This window comes from Sciurus carolinensis, chromosome 7 (assembly GCF_902686445.1).
Source record: "Sciurus carolinensis chromosome 7, mSciCar1.2, whole genome shotgun sequence".
NCBI lineage: Eukaryota > Metazoa > Chordata > Mammalia > Rodentia > Sciuridae > Sciurus > Sciurus carolinensis.
The window spans coordinates 105,803,471-105,816,208 of record NC_062219.1 but is presented as its reverse complement, the minus strand read 5'-3'; the positions used below and the strand labels follow the sequence as shown (position 1 = coordinate 105,816,208).

General features: G+C 33.1%; 1 long non-coding RNA gene and 1 pseudogene across 1 annotated transcript; one reads left to right on the top strand and one right to left on the bottom strand.

The window, feature by feature from the left end:
- Positions 1-156: 156 nt before the first annotated feature.
- Positions 157-478, bottom strand: LOC124988783 (uncharacterized). The gene is made up of 2 exons (XR_007109490.1): positions 357-478; positions 157-260 (listed from the first exon to the last, which is right to left on the bottom strand). It is a non-coding gene; the product is annotated as an uncharacterized LOC124988783 (long non-coding RNA).
- Positions 479-3,540: 3,062 nt separating this feature from the next.
- On the top strand, positions 3,541-4,097 carry LOC124988782 (V-type proton ATPase subunit E 1-like; annotated as a pseudogene).
- The last annotated feature ends 8,641 nt before the right edge of the window (positions 4,098-12,738 follow it).

The following is a 12,738-nucleotide window of genomic DNA, read 5'->3' as shown; positions in this document are numbered from 1 at the left end:
TCCTTTATAATGAATGCATATATTACAAAATACAAAAGGAAAAGTTTCAATTAAATCACACGTGTGGAAAGTTGATCTAACTGTTTTAACTATATGGGAAAGAAAAAAATTTGAAAATTCAGCATCAGTTGATAAGAGGAAGACCACTTCACCATATTGCCATGTAATGTTTATTCACACATATATTATAAAGCAGTAAAATTCAGAATTAAGTTCATGATTTCTAAGTCATTCCATTGTAGTCACAATCATGTAGAATCCTAAAAAAAAAAAAAAAATCAGATTTAAGTCTATTGGCAAAGTTCACAAAAAAAATGGTAAATAAATATCTAACACTGAATCAATTTATTCCTTACCAGTTGATTATGTTAAAAGAATGGATGAAGAAATCCCATTATCCACAAACATCCAAAAGAAATTGGAGGGAACCACAATAATACTAGACATAATAAACTTTAGAAAGAAATTCTTGCCAGATACAAAGGCATTATTTAATGATTAAACAACCAACCCAGCAGGAAGATACAGCAAAACATCTGTGTATCTAACATAACAACCTCAAAACACAAGAAGCAAAATATGACAGAACTGAAGTCAGAAATAGACAATAAGTATAATAATAGAGAACTTTATACTCCACTTTCAATAATGTATGCAACTAGGCAGATTAGTAGAGAAACAGAAACAATTAACAAAACTATAAACTAACTAGACCTGTAGACACCTTTGAAGCGTTCTATCCATCAAGTGCAAAATATTCATTCTTAAGTGAGTATGGAACTTTCTCTAAGATAGCCAGATATCAGGCAATAAAAAAGTCTAAAATATTTTTAAAACTAAAATTATGGAAAGTATTTCTCTGACTAAAATAGAATATATTAGATATCAATAATTGGAGGAAATTTGGAAAATTCACAGATGTGAAAAGAAAATAATGGTTCAAAAGTAAAACAAAAGGAAAATTAGAATATACTTTTGATGAATGATAACAAAATCACAATGGACCAAAACTTTTGAAGTATAGTTCATGTATGGAAGTAAAATAAGCCCAAAGTAGCCAAAATGGTTTTAAAAATGAATAACAAAGTTGGAAGTCTTGTTATTCCTAATTTCAAAATGTACTATCAAGACACAGAGATCCAGAGGTTCCTAGTGGCATAAGACAGACACAGAAAAGCAAAGGAATAGAATTTGTAGACCAGAAATAAACCTGTAAGTCCATGTAAATTGTTATAAGGATGCCAAGATATTTCTGTGATAGAAGACTAGTTCTGCAAGACTGACTGAGGAGATAAGTGAATAGCTCAATGAAGAAAAATGAATTTTGACTCTGACCTCAAACTATATACAAGAATTAGCTCAGTGGGAAAATTCATAATCTGAGTTAAAACTACCCAAATTGTTTTGAGAAAACTGTTGTGAATCTTCATTACCTTGGAATAAGTAATGACTTCCTGTATTTAAAACCAAAACATGGGTTATGACAAAAAAAATGATCAAATAAACTTCATCCCCATAAAATCTGTGTACCTCAAATGTTACTGTCAAAGTAGTTGAAAGAGCTGATAGGATAGAGAGTTTTATGCAAGTTATATGCCCAAAACTAATCTACTATTCCAAATATAAATGGAATACTTAAAACTCAACAATAAGAATCAAGTAACCTAATATAAAAATTAGCAAATTATTTCATTTGAAGATTCTCCAAAGACCATCTATAAATTGACAGTAAGTACATAAAATATGCTCAACTTTGTTAGACATTAGAGAAATGTAGATTAAAAACTATAGTGAGAAGTCACTATAAAAGGAAAAACAACAGAAAATAGGAATCCTCATACATTGCAGGTAGGATTGTACAATAGTGCAGTCACTGGGAAAAAATTTCTTGCACTTACTCAAAAGTTAAAGTTTAAAGAAATTCATTGATAGGCCTATGACCAAAAGACTTAAAGGTAATATTCACCCATAATTTTTAAGCTTAGTGTGTGTATCTCCTTTTGGAAAATTGGTACATTATAATTATACAAAATATTGGGACTCATTGTGATATATTTGCATATATACATCGCATAATTTGATAAATTTCAGTGCCCAGTACCTCCTTTCTCCCTCTTGCCAATACCCATCCTCTGCTCCACAGTCTCATTTCTCTTTTATTTCTTGAAAATTCCTTTTTAAAAATCTTTTTTCTATCTTTCAAATATTAGAGAAAATGTAATCGGACCCTTGACATTCTGAGTCAGGCTTATTTTGCTTAACATGATGCTCTCCAGTTCCATCCATTTTCTTGCAAATGAAATAATCATGTTCTTTTTTATGACTGCATACAACTCTACTTCACATGAAAAAATTTACAGAGAGATATTCATAGCAACATTATTTATAATTGGCAAAAAGTGAAAAACCCAAGTACCCATGTGTATATGTGTGTATGTGTGTGTATATATATTTATACCAGTAAATGGAAACCAGAGGTGGTTAACCACCAAGTCACATTTCCAGTAAATTTTATCTTAAGATAGCATCTTGCTAAGTTGCTTGGGGTCTGGCTTTGTTGCTGAGGCTCACCTTGGACTTGCAGTCCTCCTGCCTCAGTCTCCCAAGTCTCTGGGATACAGGCATGCACCACCACATGCAGTTCACACACAAGCAACTATTTTTCAGCAATACAAAGAAAGAAACTGGGCTGGGGCTGTAGCTCAGTGGCAGAGTTCTTGCCTAGCATTTGTGAGGTACTGGGTTTGATCCTCAGCACCACATATAAATAAACAAATAAAATAAAGGTATTCTGTCCATATACAATTACAAAAAACTTAAAAAAAAAGGAAAGAAGCTAAGACACAGGTGAGTTTTGAATGTATTATGCTAAATGATTTAAATCAGACACAAAAGGCCATACATTTCCTGAATTCATTTCTGTGAAGTCTCCTGAATACTAAAATCTAAAGAAATAAAAAAAATAAATTAGTAATTTCCAGGGAATTAGAGAAGGAGGGATGTGGTAGTGACTGCTAAAATGAGGTTTCTTTTTAGATTCATGGAAATCTTCTAGAATTAATCAATGTTAAGCAATGACCATGCCTACACAACACTGTGCATAACTGAAACGCACTAAATTGTATGCCTTAAAATGACTAAATTTATTTTTATGAATTATGTCAGAATTTTAAAAAGAATAAATATTATTGGCTAGGAATATAGCTCAGTTGGTAAAGTGCTTGCCTCGCATGCACAAGGCCCTGGGTTCAAATCTCAGAACCACAAAAATAAATAAATAAATAAATAAATAAATAAATAAATAAATATTAAAAACCAGAACCTATGTCTGTTTTATTTGCCCAAACCTTCCACCACCCTCTTTCATCACTGAGCTTAAACCAATTGCCCACCAGGCCTAGCATTGCTGCTCCTGTGTTTCTAATCAGTGCCAGTGTGTAGAAGCAGGTGATGGCTTCCATTGCACAAGAAACCAATGAGAAAACAGAAAAAAAAAAAAAAAAAAAAAAAAAAAAAAAAAAAAAAAAAAAAAAAAAAAAAAAGTCCAAAATTGAGAAAGCCCATCTTATGAAAACCTAAAGACTGAGGATTACAGAACACTAAAAGAAGAAAGAAATAAAGAAATACAGACTGAACTGCAGAAAATAATTCAGGTGTCTAATTCGATGAGATAAGCGAGGTTCTGTCTTCAGAGTGAGAGATGACCTTGTCACTGACTTACTGAATGAAGCAGAAGAGAATGAGCCATGTGCTAAAAGACACAACCACATACCAAGGGCTGCTGGATGAACTGGTCTTCTAGGGTTTGCACAGTTGTTGGAACCCCGAATATTGTTCATTGTAGGAAACCAGATTTCTGTCTTGTAAAAGCTGCATTACAGAAAAAGTATCCCTATGTACAGAATTGCTACCAGGAAAGATGTGAATATCAAAATTGATCAGGAGACCTACCCCAAAGAAACAGCTGGTGGAGTTCAGATTTATAATGGGAATATTAAAATAATGGTTTCCAATACCCTGGAAAGCCTGTTCAAGCTCATATCTCAGCAGATGATGTCTTATTTGGTGCAAATACCAATAGAAAATTTTTGGACTAAATCTTTGAGGGGTAGAATTCATCTACCATTCTACTTCTGAAGAAAGATTGTGTAGCTTCCTCTCTGCTGTTCTGACATTGCTCTGTATTTATCAATGTCTACCCTTCTGTAGTTAACACCATTGGCCTGATATTAACAATGATAGGTTCCTTTCAGTGTGATCAGAACCCACTTCTAGTTCACCTGAAATACCACAGATGTACAATTGGTTTTGCAGCATGAAGGGGAGGGGTTAGTTGGTACTCCATGGACTTTGATCTTCTACTCTTTTTGCTATTTTTGTTATTTAGTCTGAAGGGTGATTTCCATGGTTTTTCTTGCTCTTTAGGTATAAATCACATGTGGGCATGTACCTCCTCCAGTAGTAGTGCCTTCACTGTTACTTATCTGGGCCTAGAAAGTTTCCTCATCTATAAATAGGATTGAAATCTAAGTCATGATTATTCTTCATTTATTCTTCATTTTCACACAAAAGATTTGTGTGAAAAAATAATACAAATTATTTTAAAAACTGTCAATCTAGAAAGTAGATTCAAATTCATAAATCTTAGTTTTAGACCTTGCTCATCCACAGAATTTATATCAAGAGGAATGGGACTATATGGATGTATTTTAATAAATGTGTTTCATTACTTTTGTAATGCATGGCTTTAGTGAGACTCTTCCTCCAAGGACTGCTGCTTCAAAGAATGACTATTTTGGAAAATACAACTGTCAAACATGAGAGAAGAAATAGTGAAAAAAAATATTTTTACTATATAACTCTTGTAAATTTATGCAGGCCCAGTCTACACAGAATTTAGAAATTGCTCCCCAAATCAGTAAGACTTGCTGCACTATCAAGTGTTGAAGTTATTTGCTACTGCACGATTCCCCAGCCACCTTTTTAAAGAAATTGACATGAGTTTCAATGTTAGTTGATTATAAGTAATAATGATTATAATGTAATTATCCATTGGTCTGACTCTGAACCAGACTCTTTGGTAATTACATATGCTATTTTCTAAAACTTAAAACAAGCTCATTAAGTTATTCTTTTCTTCCCTTAAAAAAAGAAAGGAAGGAAGGAAGATAAAGAAATGGAAATAAAGCTTAAATAACTTTCCTAAGATCATAAAGTAGTAGAATGGAAATCACTAGACTTTGAAAGGTGAGGTTATTGTTCTAAATCAGTTATCTTAAAACTTTTAAAACTGTGGTGTTCTGGGATCCAACTCAGCAGTACCCTTGGGCACTATGGAGAAACACAGTGTAAAAATAACCTAATTAGAAATTCTCCAAGGGACCATGTTGCTCTTCCAAATCTCAAAATTCTCACCATTTTTCTGTAAAAGTCTGACCTTATACATCCACAATGATAAGACTTCATGGACAAATACAATATTATTTAGAAGCAAATTATGATTTAGGGGTCCCTTATAACTTCTTTCCAAGAAAAGAACTATAACTTCCAAGGAAGTTCATTGAGACCAAGATCACTTATTATTCTTCTCTCAATATATTAATCATTCAAATCAAATGAAAATAATCTCTTAATGTCAGAATTGTTTTTGCCCTATCAAAATAGTAACTCCATGGTGTCTTTCTGCCAAAAGGCTCTGGGGAATTTTATATATATATAAGATTTTATATATATAAAATATATATATATAATATATGTATAAAATTTTATATATTTATATATATTATATATAAAATATATATATAAAATTTTATATAGATAAAATATATATTTGAATGTGTGTATAAATTAAGTTCATTTTTTTCTGATGCTAATACAAAATAAATGAGGCTGGATAATGGATAAAGAAAATACATTATTTTAAATCTCTATCTTAGAGACTGAAAATCAGAGACTGGTCATGCTCACATGTTAGTTTTCTGTTGAGGGCCTCATAACAGATGATCTCACAATGGTGGGAGCACATGTGTGGGAGGTCACATGACTAGACAGAACGCTAGAACAATTCAGGAGCCTCACTTAATCACTCTTAAGTGCAATTCTTACTAGTTCCTGAAAAATTCTTATTCTTTCTACTTTAATATATACTTTAATATATATTTTCTCTGATCTCCCAGAGTTTTCTCTGTCAAATCATAGTTGTAATCAGTTGAGGTTGAATTCAAGTAGCCTTTTGCTTGGCCAGATATCCTCATAGTGAAACATATTGACCATTACTTGGTCTTCGGAAAATTTAACACATTGTGTTGTGCATTATTTATCAGTGATATTTGGTATCCCAGGGTAGATTATATATTTTGCTCACCCATCAGCTACTACAGGGTCTGGCATTTCCTAACCTAGACATAGAATTTAGAGATTCAGATTATCAAACTAGCAACGAGGCCTTTCAGATTTTTTTGGTTGGTTTGTTGAAATTCAGAAATTTTTTTGAAAGCATAAAAAAATGCTTATGCTAAACAGGAGAAAATCTTTGCACTTGCACCTCATATAGAACATTATTTTCCAGGATATATAAAGAACTCAAAAAACTTGGCACCAATAAAACAAATATCCTAATGAACAAATGGGCAAAGGAACTGAATAGATACTTCTCAGAAGAAGAAATATGAATGATCAACAAATATATGAAAAAATGTTCAACATCTTTAGCAATTAGAGAAATACAAATTAAAACTAAGATTTCATCTCATCCCAATCAGAATGGCAATTATCAATAATACAAGTAACAATAAACATTGATAAGGATATAGAGGAAAAGTACACTCATACATTGCTGGTGGGACTAAAATTGGTGCAACCACTCTGGAAGTATTATGGAGATTCCTCATAAAACTTGGAATGGAACCACCATTTGACCCAGTTATCCCACTCCTTGGCATATACTCAAAGAACTCAAACTCAGCACACTATAGTGATCCAACCACATCAATGTTTATAGCAGCACAATATACAATAGCTAAGCTATGGAACCAACCTAGTTGCTCTTCAACAGATGAATGGTTAAAGAAAATGTAATACATATATATATGCATATATATATGTATATGCATGATATATGTATATTTCACATATATATGTTCAAGTCAAAGGTTGAATGTTTTCTCTGATATATGGAAGCTGACCCCCAATAAGTGGTGAGTGAGGGGAAGATATTCAGTAGATTAAACATTGAGAAATGAAGGAAAAGGAGTGGGGATAGGAAAAGGAAAGAGAGTGGAATGAATATATAATAATTTTCTGTCTACTTATATGAATACACCACAGTGAATTCCACCATTGTGTACATCCATAAAAATGGAGTACTAACCAGAATAAGATATATTCCATGTCTGTATAATTATATCAAAATGGATTCGACTATCATGTATAACTAAAAATCAATAAAAATTAAATTAATAAATAGGCTGGAGGAAGCAGAGAAGCAGAGCTAAGGTTTGGGAGAAGATGCTGCCTCTGTTCTGGGAAACTATAGAAAGAGCATTTGCTCTTCTAAGTAAAATCTTCAAAATTATGTAAAGGGGATGCCTAGGGAAATCGGGTTCCTCTAATACTTGTTCAGGTGATGGGGCTCCAGGAAAGCCTGTCTGAAATCCTGAGGCACAGTGTGAGGGATAGTGGTGGACATCTGCCTACCATGGCTTCTAAGGGGTTTGCCAGGTCAGTTTTCAAGTCAGAGTCAAGCAGGCTTAGATCCATTCAGATGTCTTGCTCATGGGCCTCACTTTCATTCAGGCACCACCTCAGCTGATGAGTTTTACCATCCAGATGAAGGGGTGACAGTGCAGGTGCTAGGAGTAACAGAACTCTAGGCTCTTGGTCTGGAGGACAATTCCCAGACAATGGGCCATTGGTGCTGGGTTTTAATTTGGTTAATCACTTTTGGATATGAAGGATTATGGCATGTTAGACTCTCTTTGTATCTTGTCCCAAGAACCAGAAAAGTTAGTGTCTCTCTTTGTCTTTCTCACTTTCAGTTTCATTAGGTGTGAAACTTAATCTTGTTTAGCTTAACAATAATGATACTAACAGTGATACCCATTTGCCATTGAAAGTAACGACTGTTGACTGACCACAAAGCATTGGTTATGCATACCTTCTCTCATTATTTATTCATGAATAAATGATTACAAATATTTATTCAGTGTGGTTTACAGGTATTTTTTATTATTGTTAGGGAATGAGAAAATTAAGACAAAATCTAATATGGCCCTTAAAGTACACAACTGGACATGAGATAACCAGAATATGAATTTATTTTTTCTGTTACAAAAGCTCAGCCTTTCAAATACTTTTCTGTACATTCACCAAATAAAGTTCTTTGTGTAGTATGAGTATGTGACTGGGACAAAGATCATCACCACTATGATGACTTTATTCATACATAGAATTTATCATACTGATTGCATTTGTTAATTTTTAATAGATTTTAATTTTTAACATTTTTTAGTTGTAGGTGAACACAATACCTTTATTTTATTTATTTATTTTCATGTGGTTCTGAGAATCAAACCCAGTGCCTCACACAAGCTAGACAAGTGCTCTACCACTGAACCACAACCCCAGCCCTAGACTTTATTTTTAGAGGACATTTTAATCCCCAGTCAAATTGAGGGAAAAGTACAGATAGTTCTTATATTTTGCCAGCCAACCACACATGCATGATTTCCCCCATCAATTTCCTGCACAAGAATGGTATCTTTGTTATGGTCAATTGAACTATAATGCCACATATTTATCACACAGACTTTACAGTACACTTAAGAGCTGTGTTAGTGTTGTATATTCCATGGATTTCACAAATGTGTAATAATATGTACTCATCATTATGGTATCATTCAAAATATCGTTGTCCTAAAAAATCTCCTGTGCTCTGCTTATTCACCCATTCCTCCTCTCTGACCCTTTGTGACCATTGATCCTTTCATGATCTCCATAATTAGTCTTTCCCAGAATGTTGTTTAATTGGAATTACATAGCATGTAGCCTTTTTAGATTTTTTCTTTCACTAATGTACAGCTCAGTTTCATCCATGTCTTTCTGTGGATTAATAGCTCCTTTTGTGTGTTGAATGATAATGATGAATGGAATGAATACAACACTGCTTATTAATCCATTCATGTACACAGGATATCTCGGTTGCTTCCAAGTTTTGGAAATTATAAATAAAGCAGTTATGAACTTCTTAGGTAGTCTTCTGTGGAGACATGTTTTCAGCACATTTGAGTAAATACCATAGGCATGATTGCTAGATTGTATGGAAGTGTGTGTTTAGTTTTGAATGAAAGTACCTTGCTTTCCAAACAGACTGATTTTGCATTACTAACAGCAATGAATGAGACTACTGTTTCGACCCATTATTGCCAGTTTTTGATTTAACCAGTGTTTTCGATTTTGGCCATTGAAATAGGTATACAGTGTTAATTCTTTGTTTTATTTTCCAATTCCTTATTAAGGTATTGCTTGTGATGTTTAAATTTATGTGAAATCTTGCCTCAGTTAAGGAATGCCCAAATAATTGGTGAAGATTATTTTTGGATGTGTCTGTGAAGGTGTTTCTGCAAGAGATTGGCATTTGAATTAGTAGATTGACTAGAAAAGACCTACCCTGACCAGTGTGAGTAGGTTTGTCTGATTCATTGAAGGCTCAGCACAGAAAGGCAGAGGAAAGACAAATTTCTATCCCTCTTCTGAAGCCAAGACACCATTTTCTTCTGTTCTTGGACATCATAGTTACTAATTCTCAGGCCTTTGGAATCTGGAACTTGTACAGGTAACCTCCTGCTTCTCAGATCTTCATGATTGAACTAGGTTACTCCTCAAGTTTTCCTGATTCTCCAGTATGCAGAAGGTATATTATGGTTTTCTCAGTCCCTAACTGTGTGAGCCTTTTCTAACAATAAATTCACTGACATCCCATTTTTTCTGTTCTTTTCCTGGAGACTTTTGACTTACACAATGTTGAGTATCTTTTCACATGATTATTTTCTATCTGTAAATCTGCTTTAATGATATTTATTGCCCATTTTTTTAACTGGGTTGCTCATTTTCTTTTCGTTGAGGTTTTCATGGGGTTTTTCTTTTTGTCCTTGTTGTTATTGTGATTGTTTTGCCATTCTGGTTGGTGAACCACAGACCTCGAACATGCTAGCTGAGTGCTTTACCACTGAGCTACATCCCGAATCCCTTTGTTGTACAGTTTTAAGTGATCTTTGTTTATTTTGGTAGCATTATTTTTATCAGATATGGCTTTTGCAAACCTTTTTCCCATTCTGTGGCTTGACTGCTCATCCTCTGAGTGTCTTTCACAGAGCAGAAGTTTTAATTTTAATGAAATCCAGCTTATTAATTATTTCTTTCATATATCATACCTTTGATGTTGTATCTAAAAAGTCACTGCCAAACTCAAGGTCATCTAGATTTCTCTTCTGTTACCATCTAGGAATCTTTACATTTAGGTCTGATCTAGTTTGAATTAATTTAGATAAAGAGTATAAGATCTGTGTGCAGTTTTTTTTTTAATGATAGCACTTTATTTTAAAACTTTACAGAATGAATTTAAAAACAAATTAGTTAAAATAGAAGAAATTCTAATATGATAAAATACATTTTTATTTGGCTTAATTTTAATTTTTAGGTAATATGTTGGCACATAGGATTTGATCAGATAATTTCAATGATCCCAGCCATTCTTTGTAATTTTATCTTTCTATGCCATTTTTTAAAGAAACAATCATGTTTTAGCTTACTATCAAGAAATCAGACCATAAAAACAATTCCTATTATATTTATTATTCTGGTCCTAGATAGATAGGTTAACCTTTTATAAAAAAAAAAAAATTAAAACCAAAAGAATTATTTTTAGATATCTAATTTTCTGAAAGGCTGTTTTAGTAAATTAGGCCATAAGTTTTGATACAAATTCAGGAAGACTGACTTTTTTTTCCAGTTTCAAAATCCTATCATGTTGAAATTATGATTTGTACTACATATACATTGAGATATATTAGCATATAAAATTTCTCCTTATTTTACAGTATTGCAAAACTACTTTTAAGGCATTTGCTTAAACCAATGTTAAAATGGATGTTGGCCATGTGTTCAAGAAATAAGACAGAATTAATGTGCTTGAATTTTCTAAGGGGAAATGCCTGTGGGGCAGGGGAGGAAAGAATTTAGAAAAAATTAGGAAAAGCCACTGAGTGGAGACTCCTTTATCCTTCTCATTTCACCTAAAAGAGGTGGTTTGGAAAAGCTGAGAGGTACATATGAAACTCACAGCCCGTGACCTCAGACCCACTAAAAGACTGAATTGTAGAATGCTTCCCTTCCCACAGCACTTAACCACCCATAGCAACAGGACTTCTGTGTCATATTGGAGATTGTAATTTAAAAATTGCAAGGCTTAAATTCTGTTTAAGAAGAAATCTCTAGGTAAGCCCAAGAAACAACAGAGGAAAATAAATCAAGGCACTAGAACAAACTTCAGCCTCCAACATTTGTTGAAGAAAACAGAGGAGTGTAACTCCTAGTTGGATAAACATCAAACTTCATTATAGAGCCCTATGTATCTTTATTTAACCAAATAGGTCATGTCCAGATATTACCAAAAAAGGTGAAGGTGTGGTTGAAAGCAACAAGCAAACAAAATAAAAGGAAGCCAGGAAATAAATAAAAAACCACAACTTTGAAAAGACAAAGTAACCATCAGAACTAAACTCAGAAAAACCGTAGTGTGCAGAGAGTTTTAATAAAGGATAACAACCCATAGAGTTTATAAAGATTTAATATGAATTGGTAGTTATTATAGCTACCTTTTATATTTGTTTCTTTAGAAGCAATATTTTACGCACAGCATGAGAGTCTCCTTATTTCATCAAGTTGTAATAATCCTTAAGACACATTGCTCTATGCAGGTTACCCAAAGTAAAATGTCAGACATTCTCGAAAGGACCAACCTTTTTTCCACAAGAAGTCTCAAGCAATTTATAATCTTCTCACTATTGTCCTCACAAGCACTGTGGGATCAGGTACTATGGATCAAGGACTTTCTTAATCTATCCACTTCCCAGACAGATCAAGTGCCAATACAAGTCTATTCTGCCTTATCAACTATTTCTTACCCAGAATTATAAAAGGTAACAGTCCTGTGTTGATGGGTAGAGGAAAGACATTACAAAATATTATTTTCCGTATTTATTCCAATTAGACTCATGGGTATTAGAAAATCAGCTCCTACAGTTCATTTCCTATCATTGGTGTTTTATATTATTTAATTCATTTAACTCAAGTAGTTAATAGTTTACCACTATTCAACCACAGTGAAGATAACATGTGTTTGTGATTGTAAGTCCATCCTAGTGCTACAGGTTATAGTAGTACTATAGCACTACCACCACCACTGCAAATGATAATAATAATAATAATAACTAATGATTTTAATAAAGATATGCTATACTTTTTATTTAATTTTTATGAGGTATGAGCTATAATTGTCTTCATTTTGTGGATAATTAAGCCAAAGGCTTAAAATTTAACTACATTTCTTACAATCATCTAAATGATAAGAGACATTTGAAATATGGAAATCTGAGGTATAGTCATTTTCCTCACCGATATATCCCACTGTCCACTCCTAAAAATTAGGCCACCTAAATACAGTCTTCCAGTGCTATATGA